Source organism: Marmota marmota, unplaced genomic scaffold, assembly GCF_001458135.2.
Source record: "Marmota marmota marmota unplaced genomic scaffold, marMar, whole genome shotgun sequence".
In the NCBI taxonomy this organism is placed as follows: Eukaryota; Metazoa; Chordata; class Mammalia; order Rodentia; family Sciuridae; genus Marmota; species Marmota marmota.
The window spans coordinates 4,553,563-4,563,211 of record NW_026000221.1 but is presented as its reverse complement, the minus strand read 5'-3'; positions in this window follow the sequence as shown (position 1 = coordinate 4,563,211).

Genomic DNA, 9,649 nt, shown 5'->3' with positions numbered 1-9,649 from the left:
ATTGCAGTAGTGACAAGAAAGAAATGTAAAAATCTGGTCATCTTTTCTCTGGATAAAAATTGCCTAGTCTTCAGCCTGGGAGGAGAACGCTCATTTTTAACATTCTGGGAATAAGGTGGAGGAATGGGAATTGCAGATATTAAATTAACTTACTTTTATATCTAATATTCTGATTAAAAAAAAAATTCCAGGGCCTCTCCGGTCTAATTTTCTTGGAGAATGAAACTTTCGTCTTCTTGGAGATAATGTGAGTGGAGATAGATAGCTGACTGTGGGGTTGAGTGGGGAATTTGGGGCACTGCAAGTGCTTCTGTATTGCAACTTTTCAGAAATCCTCCTGTTTTCAGATTTGGGTTTCAGACTCCCCAGTTTCACTGCATCTAGAACCTGAAGTCTTGAGCCTGTCTGGGATGCTATGGGTGAGGTATGGGGAGGGAGGAATTGGCTTATTTTTCATAGCTATCTCCATTGTATGGGAAAATTATGGTGTATTCCTCTGCCCTGCTGTTTAAGTTATCAATTCTCAATTCATTTTGTCTTTCTAAAGTTTTTGGAATTTTAATTCATAATTTCTCCTTTTTTATTCTCTTTTCCCTAGGGGAATTAAAACATTTTCTTAAAAAAAAAGAAAAAAATTTTTTTTCTTTACTATTATTGTAGTGGGATTTTAAGAAGGCGAAACAGTAACTGTGGTAAATTAGTCATACTTAACTGGAAATTTTATATGTTCATGTTTTTGTTCTTTTAAAAAATTGAACACATACATGACTGGCTTAAGTTCATTGAACACTATTGGGACCAAAAATGTATGGCTATTGCCTTTCTAAATAAATCCTATCTTTTTTTCCCAAATGGTACAGTATGTATATATGCTTTTTTCCTCTAAGAATAGGCCATAATTCTTTTATCCACAACCTAATATTAAAGTATTTGTAAGATAAAAATAAAGAATTAGATGTAAATATAATAAAGCTAACAAAATTGAACTATTGTTTAGAGAGTAAGGCCACCCACTAACACCTTGAGTAATTTGTCCGGCTTTGGAATACAAAAGCAACTTAAAGGTAACAAAATGTTTAAGATAAAAAAGTCATAAACATGAACATGAAGGACTGGTGAGAGATATAAGAATTAAAAAAAAAAGAGGTCATACATTGTGCTTCTCACCAACTGCCTTCCATTGCTTCCACTGTGTGTGTCTACCTATTCTGGCAACCCCACCAGCCTGAGCTCTTCCCATCCATCGTTAGCACCTGATCCAGAAAGCTCCACCATGGAAACCTGTCCTGGGCAGTGCCGATTGCTCCTTAGAGACTTTGCTCTTATTTTCTTCCCCAAACCCTGGGATTCTCCAACTCAAAAGTACTTCTGTGAACTGATGCTGAGCATTACTAAAATCTCACTGGTTTTTAGAACAATAAGCTATGTAAATGTGTGCTCATGTATAGTGTGAGTAGTGTGATGAGTATGGTGATGAGGCTGTTTTTTTTTTTTTTTTTTACTCTTAAGTCTTGGTGAAGTTTCTTTGATTAAAAACAATCATGATAGTAAATAATAGTCAAATGAATGTTCACTTGCAGAAATAGCAGGTTGTATATGCCAAAAGCTGAGCTCTGATTTAGGGGAATAGAATGTCACAGGGGAACAGACATCCCAATGAACCAGCTATGACCTTGGTCACACACAACCTTTTCCCTTACTTAATATCTCAGTCATGAATTTCCATCCTTGTAGTCAGTGTGTAGAATCCTTAGAAGACAGGATATCATTGGTAACTAAAGGATGGACTGGTCACATTGCAGGTTTAGAAGCTGGTCTTTAAGGGATTGCCACTCTTGGCATTGGACTCAGATTTTGATATTGATGCCATTGTGCAGGTTTTGTGGAGTCCTTCCTGGTCCTCCCATCCCAATTGCAGCCTTCATGAGGTGGCAAGTCCAAGCTTTACAGGATAACGATGTAACCATGTCTCCCAGCACTTCCTCTTCCTCCCTACTGAACTGAGCTCCTTAAAGGATCCTGTTTATTTCATTGTCACATCCTTACTCTCTTCTGGCAACACAACAGGCACTCAGTTAATGTGTGTACAATGAGTGGTAAAGAGTCCCGCCCGAAAATTTCATGGTACATATAATTTGCACATACCTTCATACATTTACTAGAAATAAAATAATTAACACTGAACACCTTGTAATTCACAAATCTTAAGGAATTCATGGATGGACTTATTGGACTTGTGAATCTCTGAAAATTGCATGAAAAATCCTGTGTATGTTTGGTGCATGTGTATTTTTCTGGGAAAGTGTTTTCATAATCATACCTTTAAAAGCTTAATAACTACCAAATAAAATGAGGCTTGAACTATGAACATCTGAATATATTCTAAGGTGGCCCTGTCAGATCAACATGAGGGGTTGTCTTCAGGAGTCTTCTACTTTGGACTACTTCACCACATGCTTTCCTACAATCTCCATTGCATTGGCCCTAGAATTTTATTACTGAAAACTAAGCCTGGAATGTTCAAGCCAGAATTAATGATCTTGGTGCATGAACCTGAAACTCCAGGTGATCCAAAGAGATTTTTAGGTTGATAACTAGCTGGATTGGATAGACTGTTTTGTTTCATAAACATGATCATAATTTGTTCTTATTTACTTTTAAATTATAAATGATTATTCAGTAGCTTTTTCCCCTCCTTTAAAAAAAGCTCTTGAAAACATTGCTTTAATGAAAAGTAAAACTTAAAGGCAGCTGTGGTGTTGGTATGTAACGACTGAACTGTAATTAAGAGTCGCAATTATTCCCAATTAGGCATTTGGAATGCCAAAGTAGGAAACCCAGCCAACACAAACCGCTTAAGGCAGGGTCAGGCCTGACACAGGGACAGGCTGAAGTGTGTGTGGGGGGGTTGATTTAGGGACCCCTGGGTGTCCAGTAGAAGAGTTTGGTCACAGGATGGGTCTCTAGGTACTGATTTCTTATGTGTGGTAGGATCTCAGGTTTGGGGAGGAAGGAAAGCCGTGTACAAAGGAAGATGTTTTTAAATGCTGTTTTCCTGGAGACTTCTCTGAGTCTTATCTATTTGAGAGCAGAAAGTCATGCTGTAGAACTTCCTCCCCTTATGAAAATGTGACTCACTTGAGTGCACATCGCAGGCCAGTACTGTCTTCTCTTGTAGCACATTGGGGGTCCCATGACCTGGCAAAATTTCCAGGCTGTGATATTCCCCATTGTCATAATTTTTACTGCCTTACCCATACCTATCTTTCTCATAACTCCAATAGAAACTTTAACTATGTTCACCTTGTTTTCATGGTTGACATGACCAGGGTTTCATGCTCCCGTGGCCCTGCTGTTCACTCACAAATGAATCCAACCTAGGACTTGATGTCATTGGGTCCTAACATGGACAGCAGGCAGTCAATGCCTTTGTCATTTGGCTTCTTGGGATGATCTTCCTGATGGTATTAAATTCCACTGAGCTCTCTGCCTGCAACTGGGTGATACCGAACCAGGGTGCATGGAGCAGGATGAGAGTAGGGGACATTTCTGAGAAATGACATACTTGGCAGACCTGATGGCTGGGAGTATAGCACATGTGGCAAGTTCATGGTGAGATGAGACTGGAAAGGTACCCTACTACCAGGGTATTACCAGGGTACCTATTACCAGCTCACAGTAATAGACTTTGGCATTTGGGTTTGACCTACCAGTATGTGCTAGTGAAGAAGAGACCTGGCCAGAATTGGCCTTTGAAATATGTGTCAAACATTTGTGTGTGTGTGTGTGTGTTTGTGTGTGTGTGTATGTGTGTTTGGGTGTTGATAGGTAGGGGAAGCCTGGGAGCAGAAAGATTTATTTGAGACCACTTCTGCAGTCCAGGGGAGTGGTGATGACTGGGAGCAGGATGGCCATTGGCCAGTGGAATGGTAGGGCCAATAGATGGTAAGTGGGGAACAGCAATTCCAGGTGCCTGGCAGAATAACTTGGGATAGTGTGGAAGAGGGGATCAGGTCAGCAATGTTGTAGCTGTGATATTTTGAACTTGGATAATTTAAAGCATTAAGAGAAGGGGGGGGGAGGTGAGACTGTTTGGAAATGACCCATGGAAGAGAATGAGTTTATGATGGGTCAGTGTCATCTGGAAGTGACCATCCAGCATTAGGAATATAGAAGCAGGGTTGGGATTTCCCTGGTGAGAGAGCAGAGTGATAATACAAGAGCATCAGGGACAAAGTCCCTGGGGGTTGCATGTGTGAACTGAGGACCAGAAGGAAGCCCCAGAAAAAATAATCCTGCTGCCAAATGTCATGGTTTTCTCCCATCTGTAAGGACTGGGAGCATCTGGGGGTTGGATCTGAGGACTCATGGTGACTCTTACTGTACTGACGAGAAAGCTCTGACCCTGGAACTAGGCAGATCTCATCCCATACCCACCACTGCTAGCTGTACAACACTGGATAATTTATTTAGGCTTCTGGATGTCAGTTTCCTTATCAGCAAAATGGGATGATAACAGGACCTGCCTCATAGGCTCATGTAGCAAATATTTACTGATCTCCTTTTGTGCTAAGCACAGTGAGTTTACAGAGATAAGATGTGATACATCCCTGCCATCAAGCTGCTTACCCCCCAGATGATAGACAGACAAGATACAAACAAATGGAACAAAATGTGTACTACAGAGACTGAACCAGAGAGGGTTACAAGCTCATGGGAGGGTCATCAAACCTAGACTTTGTGTGTGTATAGGGGCTGGGAGAGCAAGTTCCTTGTTTCCTAGAGGTGATGTTGCAGATGAATATTGAAGACTGAGTAGAAGTAGGTCCAGGGTTTTTCTCAATCCTGTCTGTACCTAGGAATCATCTGGGAGTCAGGGTTCTACCCTGGCCAATAAAATCAGACTCTCAGAGTGGGGGCAGGGATAGAATGATGGGCCCAGGCATTGATATAGTTTTAAGGTATCCCTTGTAATTCTAATATGTAGCCAACATGGAAGACAACTGGATTAATCAAGGCAGGAGTAGGGAAGGAAAAATGAACCCACCAGAAAGAGTGGCAAGTGTGAAACCTCAGAAGGGAGAGAGGGAAAGATGATGTGGATGGATGGCAGAAGTCAATTTAGTACACCGTTTTACAGACTGCAGGTCATGATTTGTTAATGAGTCATGAAATCAATTTAGTATGTCATGACCACCTTTAAAAAACAAATAGAAGAAGATGGGACTGAAATCATCAGGGCACATGGTATCTAGTAAGTGTCACTGTTTATGGAAACAGATGTGAGTACATGCACTGGGATCCCTGCAAAATGAACCTTGTGCTGCAGGCAGACATAGGTGTGTGAGAAGTGCTGTCTGCTGTGCTGTGTTCAGGAAGTGAGAGACAGTGGGAGGCTGTGGGGACAGGGCTGTGCAAGGTGCTCAGATTCTGTCCTTAGGGCCATGGGGAACCTTTGAAGGTTTTAAATCAGGAGCAACGAGGTGACTTGCACATTTCAGAGCCATCCCTCACTGCAGAGCTGGCAGCGTGTGTTAGGAGGAGAAACGCCCCTGTGGTCATGGTCTTCATGAGAGCTGAGACAGTTTGACAGGTAGCAGCTTAAGGAAGGGGTCAAGGGCATATGTAAGGGACACACCAGGGCTTTTCTTTTACTTGCTCCTCTGTGACAGGTCCCTAGCCAAGGTCCCCTCAGGCCCAATCGCAGCTCCTAATTCAGGACGTCAGCCGCCTTTTCCTCTCATCTCTCCCCCCTTGATGTTTCCATCTGGGGAGCTCAGCATCAATTCAATGATTCAAGCATAGGAAAGAGAAGCCTCCAGAATCTTTCTTTAAACTGAAGCACTATTTGGATTTCCTGCTTCCCTAGATGCAAAAATAACAGAACAGATGTAACTAATGCTTCTAGAGAAAATTTCCTTTGAGCTGATATCAAATGTAAATGTTGAGCCCCGAAGGGGATGTTCACAAAGTTCTGGGCTGGAAAACACTCCATTTTCTCTCATCTAGGGGAGCACTCTGTGGGCTTTCTCTGATTGGCAGGGTTTGTAGGGTGTTGATGGTGCTGGAAACTGAGATTGGGGGCAGGAGCAGCTTCCTCCCGTCCCTCCTGGATCAGGCATGGGGTAGGAAGATGAGTGACAGACAGCCTGTCCTTAGGCATACACATGGATAACGAGCTCCAGCAAGGCATGGCTCCTCATACTGCCCCCTCCCTCTACTTCAGCCACACTGGTCAGCTTGCTTTTTCGGGCAAACTTCCTCCTGCCTTAGAGCTTTCATTCCTGATCTTCTCTCTTCATGGACTACTCCTCCCCAGATCTTCACGAATGTCTCTGTTCCAAGGTCACCTTTCTGCAGGTGGCCTTTCTTCCCACACTTTTAAAATTCTCTCACCTTGCTTTTCTTTTCTTGCATTGCACTGTTCCTTACATGGGAGTGATTTACTTCTTGGTTTTTGGTGATCTCCTCTTCCCACTGGACAATTTCCACAAGGTCAGGGACCATGTCCATCCATGTCTATCTGGTTCACTGGTGCATCTCTCATGCAAGAGCAGGATGTGTGGCATTGTGGTGACTGCTGAGCAAGCGTTCCTTTAATGAGTGAATGGAAGACGCAGGCATCCCTGCTGGACTGACTCACTCTTGGTTGTTCATTCAATCATGTGCCTGTTTTTGTTGCTGGTGGAGGGGATTCAGGCACCTTGGTTCATGCCCTAGGGTTTTATGGGAGGCAGCTACTTGCAGTGTGACACTGCATGACTTTGTACCTCAGCATCTTTCCCTGGGGATGAGACTTTCTGATCTGTTCAGAGGACATGCTACTTCCCTGGGGTTTGTCCTGGGGTATTGACAATTTGGGTCCAGATACATACTGAGATCATTTTGGAAATTATTTCTAAATAGCCACTGTGTGGTTTTGGGTCATATTTGGACCACTAGTCTCAGATCTGGGACTCAAATACATCCCTTCTCTGCCACTAGAGCCTGTGTCACAGTGCCTTCTCACATGTTCTCAGTGACTCCCTCCTTGCAATGAGGCTGAGAGTCTCCTCTTTCTTAGTTCCCTGCATCCTTCTTTCAGCTAGATTGGAGGCCAGTGGGAGTCTCAGGTCATACACTATAGTTAAAACATGTCTTCTTTTCTATGACTCTCAGTCCCCATCCTACCAGGCTATTAGAAATTCAGGCTCAGTTATTCTTACGCTTTGCATCACTTCCTCTCCTCAGGGGAGTATCAGGTACCAGGTCTCAAGCAGTACCAAAGGGCTGATAAGGCCCTGGCCTTTGGCCACTCTACTATCATGCTCCCAGCCATACGGTCCTTTAGGCCCCTGTGCCTCCTGTTTCGTTGCTACCCCTGAGCCTAGTGTCCAGGGTCTAATTGTTCCCATTGAGTTCCTCCTAAGTGTGTGATAGAGAAGTAGGAGACCCTGTGTCTGCCCTGAGATACCAGCCTGTTTAGCTACAAGTCACGGAGGGTCCTCAGGTAAAAACGGTAAATCATCATTCAAGGTGCAAAGTAAATATTAGAAAGACTGAGGACTCCCGCAATTGGGAGAAAAGTGGGGAGCAGGGAAAGTGGGGTTGGAGAGATGGTGGAGACCTCCTGGAGGACACAGTGGTGAATCTGTGCCTGGAAGGTGGGCTGATGTTGAGAGTTCACTTTGAGGAGAAATTAATCCCCATCCTCATATAAAACCAGCCCTCCAAACTGCAGTCACTCTGAGTGAGGAGGATTTGCTGGAATAAAGGACCAACTTGAACTCCTGAACTCAGAAGGACTTGAAAAAGTGTGCTGGGCTATTTCTGCCTCAGTGCTCGGCCCCCTGCTGCCAGGCAGGCCTGACAAAGTTGGGTTTGGGATGCTGCAGCCCCCAGATGGCATTGCCTCTCTTTATGACAGCGTGTGACTTTGAAGTGTAATATAACAAGTTCACCTGTCACAGGCCTGTGCGGTTCCTCAGCTGTCGCCCCCAGCTCTGCTTCTACTGCAAAGGGGCACATTAGAATCCAACCCCAGAGAAAATGGATTTGGAGTTCACTGAAGACGGCAGGTGCTTTTTATAGCCTTCAGTGGGTTCTGAGTGGTGCACGGAGCTGACAAAACACCTCTGAGGCGGCGGCTTCTCTGGACAGAGTGTTTTGAAAAGGATTCAATTCCATTTAGATGATGGCATTTTGAATATTTTTTTACATTCTATACCCCCTGTCTTCCTTTTTTATTTTCTATAGGAAAAGCATAAATGTGAATTAAAATTGCCTGGGAAAGTCTAGGCATAAATATTAAAACATTTGGCTGCTGGTTAAAGGGAATTTATGTCCTCATTTTCTCTCTGTTGCAGAAACATGTTTTTATTTTTGGTGGCGGTTGTTATCCCAGACATCACAAGATGTCCTTCTGGGTGCGTTCTTGCTCTTTCTTTAGTAATCCCTCTGTTCCTCTGCTCATCCCAACTCTGTGTCTGGCAGTCTTGGGAACAGGTGCCTATCATTTACAAAGCAAGGTCCAGAGGTAAATAAGTGTTACTTTGGCTGGGGTGGGGGGTCACGGGAGTGAACCAGAGCAGGCATGCCTGTCAGAAGGGGCAGTTGCTACTTGCTAGTGGGCGAGCCACAAGGATGCAGACCCAGGGTGCCAGGCCTCCAAGGTTTCAAGATGTTCCAGTTTGGATCTGCAAAGTCCTCCAAAGGCTCATGTGGTGAGAGCTTGATCTCCAATGCAGCAATGTTGAGAGGTGGGGCTTTTGGAAAGTAATGGGATCGTAAGAACTCGGATCTCATCAATGGATTAATCCATTGCTGAGTTCATAATGCACTATTGGAAGGAGATAGAAACTGAAAGAGGTGAGGCCTTGTTGGAAAAAGTAGGTCACTGTAGGTGTGCGCTGGAAAGATTCATCTTGCTCCTGGCCCCTTCCTTGTTCTCTCTTTGCTTCCTGGTTGCTGGGAGGTGAGCAGCTTTCTGCCCTTGTGTCCTTCTGCCATTATGCTCTGCCTCCTTGTGGGTCTAAAGTCAATGGAACCAGCTGACCATGGACCGAAACCTCTGAAACTTCTGAACATGAACCTTTCTTCTTTAAATTGTTATTCCCGGGTATTTTGCCACAGTGGTGGAAAGCTGACCAACCCAAGAGAAGCTGGCATCCATACTCTAAGGTAACTCAAAAACAAGCCCACTGGGCTTGGGTTGTGGCTCAACGGTAGTGCACTTGCCTGGCATGTGTGAGGCACTGGGTTCGATTCTCAGCACTACATTCAAATAAATAAAATAAAGGTCTACTTACAACTAAAAACAAAACAAACAACTCCACTTTAGGGTGGAATAGAACACTTTTACCAGATTCAGCTGTAGGCCAGCTTGCAGCCTCTGCTTTAGATGCCTCTGGCTCTTCTGCTTGTGATAAGCTCAAGTTCCTGTCCTGCATTGCCAGGCCTGCTTTGCCAGCAGCCACCTCTTCAGGGCTTATTTTAGTTTGAAAGTGTGACCTTGTCATGTAGAGGAAAGAGCCTGGACTAGAGAGGCATAGGGGCTGTACTACTCATGCTGTGCTCTTCTGGTACTGGGTGACATTGAACAAGCCACACTAACTCCATAGGTTTCATTTTCTTTATCCTTTTAAGTAAGAAAAATTATATCTGACTTACT